This window comes from Octopus bimaculoides, chromosome 4 (genome assembly GCF_001194135.2).
Source record: "Octopus bimaculoides isolate UCB-OBI-ISO-001 chromosome 4, ASM119413v2, whole genome shotgun sequence".
Classification (NCBI taxonomy): Eukaryota; Metazoa; Mollusca; class Cephalopoda; order Octopoda; family Octopodidae; genus Octopus; species Octopus bimaculoides.
Genome location: NC_068984.1, coordinates 11,284,764 through 11,296,706, shown reverse-complemented (window position 1 = coordinate 11,296,706; position 11,943 = coordinate 11,284,764). Strand labels below are relative to the sequence as shown.

At 40.3% G+C, this 11,943-nt stretch overlaps 1 protein-coding gene across 3 annotated transcripts in view; it reads left to right on the top strand.

Moving 5' to 3' along the window:
• Positions 1-11,943, top strand: part of LOC106872182 (deaminated glutathione amidase) — a 45,008-nt gene that overhangs the window by 8,510 nt on the left and 24,555 nt on the right. The window contains exon 1 of one of the 3 annotated variants that reach the window (XM_014919080.2): positions 6,918-7,128. The exons of 1 other annotated variant lie outside the window; for it this stretch is intronic. The gene's annotated coding sequence lies outside the window, so the exon portion shown is untranslated. Of the gene's footprint in view, positions 1-6,917; positions 7,129-7,699; positions 7,768-11,943 lie in introns of those variants that run through there. One more of the 3 variants, XM_014919079.2, reaches the window with a different exon arrangement.

Genomic DNA, 11,943 nt, shown 5'->3' with positions numbered 1-11,943 from the left:
TAGGGTACACAGTTAGATTGTAGGTCTGTATATAAGAGGTTAAGGTTGAGGCAGAGCTAAGTCACTTGTCGTGCAGTTGAGGCTTCTATGCCGGGCCGGATTCTTGATACAGATGGGTTCTCGCAGGTGTTGAATTCTGGCTGTTATTTCGTGGTGAACAATTCACCCAACAGGGTTGAGAAGAGAAGCTGCGGTTGCTGTTTGGTTGCTTGTGTACGTGGAGTCGTGTTGACGCTGGGGACGAGGATTGTAGTAAACAGTTGAACGATGCTGTTGATGTCGTCGCTGGAACTGGCTGTGTGGTCTACGACCAGATCTTAGAAGATCTGAAGCCGCGACAGGTTGGCGCGGATAATTTAGGCTATTTATAGGTACCGATAGGCTCCAGAAAGCATCAGAAAAACACTCTCTCACGTGACCTTATTAGATGGCCATGGTTGGTCGGTTTGCATCCTGGGGCGAAAGGACTGGAGATAATTGCCGCGTAAATAATAGTCAGTCAGGTGATGACACAGCAAGGCGGGAAAGAGTTGTTACCTGCTACGTTCACATTTGTACATAAATAACCGTGAGAGAGGTAGTTTCACTACATTGTCTTTTGCTTTATTTTCAAACACCCCATACTAATACCGCAACAACAGATTAAAACTTCAGTGTTTCGCATAGAACTGACTTGACAGCTCAGAGAACTGTCAAGAAAACTGTGTCCACTTTTGAGTACGATATTTGCTTCATAATGTATGTCAGTCTCCTTATTTGTTGTTGATGTTGGCACTCCGTCGCTAACGACGACGAGGGTTCCAGTCGATCCGATCAACGGAACAGCCTGCTCGTGAAATTAATGTGCAAGTGGCTGAGCACTCCACAGACACGTGTACCCTTAACGTAGTTCTCGGGGATATTCAGCGTGACACAGTGTGACAAGGCTGACCCTTTGAATTACAGGCACAGCAGAAACAGGAAGTAAGAGTGAGAGAAAGTTGTGGTGAAAGAGTACGGCAGGGTTCGCCACCATCTCCTGCCGGAGAATCGAAACCGTGATCCTATGACCGCGAGTCCGCTGCCCCAACCACTGGGCCATTGCGCCTCCACAGTCTTCCTGATTTATATCTTATGAAATTAGCTTCAAATCTTCTTGGAAACAGTTTCAGCCTTCAGTCAAGTGTTTCTTGACATCACCCATTTAATTACCAGCGTAGATTCACTTTTCATTTTCAACTTTGAGGTACTGAATATTGCTGACCAACATTGAGTTGGAGCAGAAAAGAAATTGTAATGGTTTCGTATAAGACCAAAGAACGAAACTACTCCAACGTAGCTTTCCCCAGCACATACATCTACCAAACTGTTTGCATCCTTTTGTCTCAGGAGACAATGGAGTTGTACATAAAATAATCCAGTCTTGCACAGGCCTGGACTAGATGTAAGAAAATCCTGGGTAGCCCAATCGTCAGGATTCCTCTCTCGACCTTGATGATGTAGTCCGAAGGAGCTGCCGGAAGAGTGTCCTGTATTAATACCATAGTAAGACGAAAATAAAGAATACGTACATCCGGTGTTTAGGTGGGGTTAGGGTTTGTGTTACGCCGAAAACGGGTGGTGTACGTATTCTTTACCTCCGCCCCATAGTAATTATTATTCATAATGACTTATAAAACAAATTACAAATTGCAAACGCAGCTTTTAATACATTATTAAGATATTGAACTGACAGAGACGTTAGCATGCCGGGGAAAATGTTTAGTGGCATTTTGTTCGTCTGTACGTTTTGACTTCAAATTCCGCCGAAGTCGACTTTGCATTTTATCCTTCCTGGGATCGATAAAGTAAGTACCAGTTATGCACTCGAGTCGATGTAATCCACTTACTTATCCCTCCCGAAATTGCAGGCCTTATGCCAACATTTCAAACCAATATATTTGTCAGTTGCGTCATTTTTCAATGTTGGCCCAAAGTTAGCACTATAATGTTTATAAATCAATTAACTTTTGGCTGTGATTCGAGAAACAAGACTTTCTTAATTACAGGAGTTAATGAGTGTGCTGACTCAGTGTGCCAGAAAGGTACTTTACTTACTTTAATGGACATAAATAATTACATTTGGAATTATTGAGTTAAGACGACTAAAATCTTCAGAATTGAACTGGAGCGGGAGAAAGGTAGGCCGTTTGTCCACGCTTTTGGTTACCTTTCCCTTCTATATTGCTCATAAAAACTACACTTTTCGCTGTCTTGTAGCCTTCAGATAACGGTATATTATTATTTATTATTGTTTATTATTATTATTATTATTTTTCTTAATGTAAAGCCTTGTGGTTAATAAAGAAATCATTATTATCATTATTTAAAAGAAATTATTATTATCAAGGCGTTAGCACGCTAGGCGAAATCTCAGCGGTATTTGGTCTGCGTACGTTCTGATTTCAAATTCCGTCGAGGTCGACTTTGCCTGTCATCCTTTCGGAGTCGATGTAATCGACTGTCCCCCTCCCCCAAATTTCAGGCTTTGTGTCTATAGTAGAAAAGATTATTATTAGTAGTAAGGCGGCGAGCTGGCAGAATCGTTAGCACGCTGGGTGAAATGCTCATCGCTTCGTTCTGAGTTCAAATTCCGCCGAAGTCGACTTTGCCTTTCATCCCCTCTCCAAAAACTTCGAGCCTTGTGCCTAGAGTAGAAAAGAATATTTGACTATTTGGTGGTGAGCTTGCAAAATAGTTAGCGTGCCGAATAAAATCCATGAGCTGAAGTTCAGCCGTTGTCGATTTTGCCTCGATAAAATAAGTTCCAGTTGAGCACTGAGGTCAGTGTAATCGACTTAACCCTTCCTCAAAATTTCAGGCCTTCTACCTGTGGTAGGAAGGATTTTTTTAAAGATTTTAAAAAGATTCTTAGTTGATGTAACTAACCATATTAATGATCTAATTTTGAAACTGCACGATGAGAACAATTTGTTTCTTAACCTAGTGAAACGATGTTAATGTAATTCAAGTTGAAAATTAAATTGTTTATATTTCATTTTCGTATTTGCTCCTGATGTGAATTCGTGTGTTGAAACAAATCTTGTTGTGTCCCTAATGACCGTATCAAAACAGCAAAAAGTAAATTGTTTATATCTCAGCGAGAAAAATATGAGGATTTGAACCAGTCCCTTACTTGAAAGGGCAAGAGGAATATGCTAAGGGTAAAGGCAATTTTACTAAACTACTTTTCTTTTGTGTTTGAAGGTTAATTTGGGAATATTATAATCAAGATTTTAAAGAAGATTAAGTTCCTTGAAAAAGAAGCAAATTTGCAAAAGTAAATAAGAAAATCGTAAAAGGTGTAAAAAAAAAGTTAGTGAATATAGAAAATATAGAACAAGCAAGCACACTGCCTCTGTTATACATCAAACTTGGGTACACTCACTGGTGTAGTGTGGGTTTTGAGCCCCTGTACACAGTAGCCAAACTGGTTCGCCCGACTATGTAAAAGGCTCCTTTGTTATTTCGTGATCAATAAACCTCACAGAATGGTGGGGGGAAAAATAGCATGTAAGTTATAGTTCTATATTTTGATAAACTTGACACAACTAAATTTTGACACAGTGTAGCTTATTTATTTATTTTTTTTGTAGTAAACTCATATTCAAACGTAAGTACTGTGGAATCAATAGTAAAACCGTAATAGAAAAAGGGGCTTAGTTAAGTGTTAGAGATGCAAATGATGGTCAACCTCATAAACTAGGGATCATTAAAGGAAAAAAGAGACCTTAGGTGGGTGTCTTCCCTGTCCGTGTTTTCCTGCAGCTGTTGCAATTATTTTATTTTGTCTATTGCCCACAGGGGACTAAACATAGAGGGGACAAACAAGGACATAGGGATTAAGTCGATTGCATCGATCCCCAGTGCGTAACTGGTACTTATTTAATCGACCCCACGAAAGGATGAAAGGCAAAGTCGACCTCGGCGGAATTTGAAATCAGAACGTAACAGCAAACGAAATACCGATTTCTTTTATTAGGCATAAAACCCTAAACATAGATGGGGACACCACAAGGATAGACAAGACCACAGTGGGGACAAAAAACATAAAACGAATGTAAATGAAATGAAAGTTATATAAAAATGAAAAAGTGAAAATGGACGCATGGGCCCCACCCCCGTGCATTACCATTTGAACCGTTATATGTACTATTTACAATTGTTCTTTTTCTCTCTCTTTAATTTCATACTTGTCTTTAGTAGAACTTCATCAGTGATTCGATATCTCTCAAATCCACCACTGGTGGCAACTCTTTAAATTCCACCTCCACTCCTGGCGGGTCAACGTTATCTCCACACATCTCTTTCAATTTTCAGTAGTTCTCCTCTTCTATCAATATTGCCTTCATATCCTCTGCGTAGACGTATGAAAGCACCTTCACTCTTACTATTGAGTGTAACTTGATTATTTTTTTCTCTGTTTCAACATTTTTTGGATACGTTACATTATACCATACGCCTTCTCCTCCTCGGATCTTCTTTCCTTTCTCTTGGACTTTTGGTTCTCTCTTTTCTTCCTCCATAAATAGTCTCTCCATCATCTCACCTTCATACAGTTGGGTTTCCCACACTTTCTCCACTGGTAACTCCACTTTCTTTTTCCTTCCTACTGCCCTCCTTCACAGTTTCTTTTCTCACCTCTTCTCTCTTCTTTTTCTGCTTCTCTGGCGGAGAATTCATTCCTCCGCTCCTCCTTCTTTTCTTTTTAACCATAGTGAACCCCTTCTCCGTTTCTTTGTCTGTTCCCTTGTCCTGTACTACTTGGTCCACACTCTCATGTCTCTCCTCCTGTTCTGTTTGTGGCTTTCTTTGGGTGCACCATGCCTTCATGTGACCCCTTTCTCCACGTGAGAAACATACTGGCGCCCTACCCTCCACAATAACTCAGCTTCACATCTTCTGGCAGCACAATCTCATCCTCCGTTGTTGCCTGAATCATTAATTCGATACCATATCCCCAGTAGTTCACCTTCTGGGTCCTTGTAGTCTTCAGAATCTTCCCGTCTTTCATATTATACGTTATGGCTGTCATCAGCCATTCTTCTTTCAATTCATGTGGCATCTTACTCACTCGCACTTTGACCACACGTTTGCCGCAGTACGAAGGCAAGAGCACCCATTCTTCTGACCTTATTGCCTCTGTGGAGTGCTTTATTGCTTCCTCATCCGTTGTGAAGCGCACCTCCGCAGTGGTGTATCTCCTCCCTCTCCTAACGTATGTTGTAACTCTTTTCAATTCCTTAATACATTCCTCTATGGCTTCTATCGGCGCAATCTCTATTTTCCGCGTGGCTGTCTTCGTGGTTTTAAATGTTACCGTTCTTTTTAACACGTTGGCCGATAACTCTTCCGGTGGCGTTAGCTTCAGTATTTAGTGTTTAATTTTTCACTCTCCTTCATCTTTCTGGGCTCCACTTTTATTTCTCGGACCTCCAACTCTTGCACGTCTACTCCTTTGCTCGTTGCGGCCGCATAACTGCGGCCTACCTCCGGCGCCTTCTCCATTTTCCCACAATGGGAAACAAAACAACAATTAACGAATCAACAACGGCAACAATTAACAATTCAATCAACAATGGCAACAATTCAATAAACAGTTCAACATAGACTCGCGCAATAACTTCAACTCGACGTCTGACCGCTAAGCAGTTCGACCGGCGTGCTAACGATTCTGCCAGCTCGCCGCCCTAAGTTGCAACTATTGATTGCATTATTGCTCAGCTTGGATGAAAGCAGAACTATGATTAAAGGTATTCCAGTAGTGACCATCCTGTCGTTTTAAGAGTATAGAAGACTACATTACACAATGTAGCCTTTCCTTATGTAACGCAATAGGATGTACTTTGAAGGATATTTGGCTTGCAAGTCAAGTAAGTGCAATAGATAATCTCGTTGGCTTGCTGTTGCCTCGATTTTGCTAGTCTTGATGGGCGTATAGAGGCAGAACTACTTAGACCAAACCAATGGAAAATAATCCCCTCCTCATATTCACACCATATACCGAGATGACAGTACTTTACTGACAGAATGGAGTCTGGAAGATTCTTGTCTTTGGTAATGAGATAAACTGAAGACTATCGACAAAAATTTTATAAGTACTGACTGTCAAACATAATATTCGTTTCAAATTTTGGCACAAGGCTAGCAATTTCAGGGTAAGTCGATTACATCGATCTCAGTGTTCAACTGATAGTTATTTTATCGACCCTGAAAAGATGAAAGCCAAAGTGGACCTCGGTGGAATTTGAACTGTAGAACATAGTACTGAAAACATTAACATTGTGTGCAAAACCAGGCCAGTGACCCTTCTATTTACTGTAACATCCAGGATGTGGGATGGAGCAAAGGAGACACAGATTCTGGCGTCCCGGATGAGGGACCTACTTCGTACGCAGAGAGAAAGGGTAAGATCATCTGATTTTTCTCCCTCACTTCTGAATAATCCCGCCGGCTCCAGAACTGAGGAGATATTAACCCGAGCCGCGGCCCAGATCTAGTTAAAAAAAATTAATTAAAAAATCTGATCGAGATGGAATAGATCCCAGGGCCCGCTTAATGATTAGGTTTAGCTCGGTGTGACGATCGAAACTACCAGCATTTAGGCGACAAGACAAACCACGAAGGCCTCTGGAGTCGAGGGGTCCACCACAGCGCATCTCCATTACACTCAGTCTCTCACAGACGTAGGGGACTGAGTGCAATGGGGATGCGGAGCTCATCCACCAATGTTGGCCACAGGCAGGGCATCAACCCAGTCCCCTGAGAATTTCGCACTTACAGAAAGTTGGCGACACCTTGAAAATTGATCAGATTCATCAAAGAGAGAGTTGAAGGTAGCAGCTGAGCGTAGATTGTCCCATATTCTCTGCTTCCGTCTTTCCTCAGCTGTTTCAGGAACTGACAAACCCAGCTCCCTCTACTGTAGCAGAATTTAATCCATCTCTCTGTTGGAACTAGTCCATGTTGAAAAAAAAAAGAGGATGTTGCCTTCCGAAGGGGAGCAAGCGTGGATATAGAAGAAAGAAAACAGGGAAGAGATAGAGACGAGCATTTAGGCAAACCTAGACCGATTGGGCAAAACAGCTTGGTGTCAGGACTCGCTTAATCGTAAGTACATTGTGTTCACTGCACACACACCAATAAGAGAATTTATATATTTATTTTTTGGCGATCTTTCGATACCAGTACGAAATATCAGCCTTAAAGATCGCCTTTATTTATTTTTTTTATCTCCGTTTTCTTATTTACTTTTGTAAATGAGCGCAGGTAAAGAATATGCACATCACCCGTTTTCGGCGTAACAAAAACCCTAACCCCTTGCCCTAACCCTAAACACCGAGTTTTCCTAATTCTTTTTTACCTTCGCCTGTAAATGATATTATTTTTCATTGAGTTATTTGCTGATACTGATATAAAAAAAATAAGTTGATTTCATTTTTTGGTGGAGGTGGGTTCTGAATATAAATAAATATAGTTTCAAATATTGGCATGAAGCCAACAGTTTTGAGGGAGCGGCACAAGTTGATTACATTTCCCCCTCTACTTGAGTGGTACTTTATTTTAGCGATCCCTAAAAAGATAAAAAGCAAAGTCGATCTCAGGGGTTACCTAAACCGTAAGGTAAAGAGCCGGAAGAAAATACCTCAAAATAATCATTAAAAAGGGAGACAAATCGTACAACTAAACGTGTAAAACCTTCTAAACTAACTTTGAGACAGAGAGGTTGTTCGTTAAATTTCTGATCAGGTAAATGATACCAAATTACTCTTCACTTGTTCATTAATAACTCCATTATATCTTTAGATTTTAAATCAGAGTGCACTTTGTTTGCTTCTATTTTCCTTTCATCTTTTATTTCTGTCTTTCTCTCTTCCTTTTTTTCTTTTGACTTAGGTTATTTTCGCTCTTTTTGTTATTAGTATTTGAAAGAGTTTACAGAAGTAAAATATTTCGTAATTAAACACAAGAAATTTAGGTTATTATTTTTGACCCATTATTATCAGAATCAGTTTTAAGTCCACAGACAACTTTTTTAAACTGCACAGTCATTGGACTGAAACATATAAAAATATAAAAGAAATCAAAGAATACTTTGAGATGAATTTTTTGGAGAAAAAAATAAAATTGCCTTCTTTTGTTTTCTATGGGGAAGGGAAAGGGTTCAGAAGTAGTGGGGTGGGGGAGATAAAATTGTAAAAATTTGGAAGAACAGCTGTTTTCATTATCTTAATTTCCATTGTATGGTGTATCGGGTTCAGTCCCACTGAGTGACATCTTAGGAAAGTGTCTTCTGCTATAACTCTTTGATGAACAAAGCCTTACAAGTGTATATGGTAGATGGAAACAGAGAAACTTGTGTGTGTAATACATATAAAAGTGGACGTCTCTCTCTCACACACACACACACACAGAGCATAAAATTTCATTGCTTCTTTGGGAAATGATCGCTCTGCTTTACGAATTTTCGCTTTACGAGCGATCTCCGGGAACAAATTTACTCGTTTATCGAGGCATTACTGTATATATATATATATATATATTTCAGGTTCCGCCTATCAAATCCACTCGTCAGCCCGAAGCTGTTGTAGAAGACACTTGCCCAAGGTGCCATGCAATGGGGCTGAACCTGGAACCATGTGGTTGGGAAGCAAACTTCTTAACCACACAGTGTGTGTGTGTGTGTGTTTAACGTCCACTTTTCTATGCTTGCATGGGTCAGACAGTTTATTGAAACACATTTTCTTGCAGTTGTATGACCTTTCTGTTGCCACACCTTACTGGTTTCCATGCAAGGCAATATTTTCCCATGACCAGTTTTCGTAGAATATTGGAAATAAATGACATTCATTTACAGCAATTACAAGATGTCAAGACAAGGAAAAACCAACACACTCACTCACTCACACCATAAGCAGTTGTCTGAAAATGTCATCACAGTATTATCTACCCATGAGACATGATACTGTAGCTAGGACACTCTATAATGAAATCCATCGGAAGGATAACCCCAAGGACAAAGATATAAGAACCCACAATATGGTAGAAGCTATAACCACTCATAATAAAAAGGAGTGCTAGTGGAATGTTCCAGTGAAGACCTCAATGAAATGTAAGCACAACAGACCTGATATAATGATTTGGGACGGAGAAGAGAAACTGTACACAGTTGTGTAAATTAGGGGCCCAGCGGATGTTAACATGAAGCTGAAGATCAGTGAAAAAGAGAACTCCTACTCTGAACTATTGAGAAATCTGCAGTTTCTCTATCCAGATTACAAGTTCAGGTTTATACCTGTAATTATTGGGGTCCTGGGATATGTAACACACTGCCTGAATACCAATCTTGAGAAATTAAGCTTTTCAAAACCAGAAAAGAGAAAGCTAATTCGAAGACTGCAGATCCAATCCATCACTGGAACTGTAAAAATCGTAAAACTTTCCAGAAGTTTATCATTTAAGTATATATGAGCATGTCTAGATATGTAGCTATATGCATGAGAACACATGCATAAAGCAAAGCATACAAATCTGCACATATGCATACATCACTCAGAGCACCGTCCGAGCGTGATCGTTGCCAGAGCACCAGCTGTCTGGCTTTCGTGCCGGTGGCACGTAAATAGCACCATTTGAGCGTAACCGTTACCAACGTCGCCTTCCTGGCACATGAAAAGACATTCGAGCGAGTTTGTTGCCAGTACCTCTGGCAACAAACTGGCTTCTGTGCAGGTGGCACGTAAAATACACCATTTTGAGCGTGGCCGTTGCCAGTACCTCCTGACTGGCCTTCATGCCGGTGGCACGTAAAAGCAGCCACTACACTCTCTGAGTGGTTGGCGTTAGGAAGGGCATCCAGCTGTAGAAACTCTGCCAAATCAGATTGGAGCCTGGTGTAGCCATCTGATTCGCCAGTCCTCAGTCAAATCGTCGAACCCATGCTCGCATGGAAAGCAGACATTAAACGATGATGATGATGACAAACAGAAATACCTTCTTGCTGATGTTGAAATTCTAATGAAGGAACCTTGAATCTAGATTAGAAACCAGTTCTTTCACTATTGACAAGAAATCTTGAAATAAAACTGAACAATGACATAAATACACACATGCACACGCATGCATGGTGGAAATCAGTTCATGGCCAGATAAGGCAGGAACTTAAGCTCAGTCTCTGCAAACATTCTGAGATTCCAAGAAGTTGCATGAATTTGTAGATAAAGTGTTGCACAGTATTGAACACATTTTCTTTGTGATCAGCTATAAAACCAGTGGCACAACAGAAGATGAGAAGACCAGAAGCCAACTGTACTTCAGTTTTTTTGTGTTTATACATACATGCCTGCTCACACGCACGTACATACAATGGGCTTCAGTTTCTGCCTACCAAATCTACTGAGACGGCTTTGGTCAGTCTAGGGCTATAGTAGAAGACACTTGTCCAAGGTGTCTTGCTGTAGGGTTGGACTTGAATCCATATGGTTGGAAAGCTAAGTTCTCAGCCTTGTCTGCATGCATGGACACGCACACTTAATGTGTGTGTATGTATCCGCATCTCCTTGTCTTTACATCACTATAGTTGTAAATGAATGTCACCATTATACAAGTAGTGGCATTTGTTTGCAACCTTTGTTGAAAACCTGTTCAATCACAGGAAATATTACTTTACTCAGAAATAGCTGATGTTTGACAACAAAAAGAGCATCAGGCCATAGAAAATCTACTTCACCAAATTTCATCCAACCCATGGAAACGTGGATGTTAAAACAATCATAAGGATGGTTAAATGCTTTGATGAACAGTTGTTCCAAAGACCACCAAAGCTTATCATAATTGCAAGTTTAGTTTTTTTGCTAACTTAATAAAACAATGCACAGAACTTAATATTTGGGTCACCAAACTAACAGAAATATAATGTTTGTGTATTTCTGAAAACTTATTCTGATATTGAAAAAAAGCTAAGCTAAAAATAAACCTTGTTTCCTAATTAGTCTCAGGAGAGATTCTGACACTAAATGTCTGAGATATATTAAGTTTTGTTAATCTCATTTGTTGCTAAGGTCAGCTTTGCTTTTCATTTTGTCTGGGATTGTATTCGTCAAAACAGTCATATGTTGCTTCTCTAATACAATCGATTTTTAAACAATTTTTTGTTTTTAGATCTAAAACAAACAAAAAGCAGACACTCATATGTACAAACATCACCATCATCATCATCATTTAATGTCTGTTTTCCATGCTGGCATGGGTTGGATGGTTTGACAGGAGCTGGCAAGATGGCGAGTTGCACCAGGTTCCAATCTGATTTGGCAAGGTTTCTACAGCCGGATGTCCTTCCTAATGCCAACCACTCCAAGAGTATAGCGAGTGATTTTTATGTGCTGCCAGCACAGGTGTCCGTTACAAATCACTGGCATTGGCCACAGCTGTGATCTTACTTGGCTTGGCAGGTCTCCTCAAGCATGGTAAATTGCCATAGGTCTCCGTCATTTGTCACTGCCTCCATGAGGCCCAAAGTTCGAAGGGTGCTTTTTATGTGCATGCCTCACTATCATCATCATTGTTTTAATGCCTACTTTTCCATGCTTGCATGGGTCAGACAAGAGTATGTTGAGGCAATTTTTCTATGACTGGATGCCCTTTCTGTTGCAAACCCCACACATCTCCAAATGAGATAATAATAATCTTTCAGTTTGTTGAAAGCTAACAACCTGGACATATTTTATTCAGGAAACTGGAAACAGACAAAGCTTTTTAAGGATGCTTTTGTTTACAAAGATCGCACAACATGTTAAAAACATGTGAGGATGTTTGGATATCCTTTGATACCGACAGGAGACCATTGTTTACAAACCAGTGAACATGAGGGAAACACACATACACACACACACACACACACACACACACACACACACACACACACAC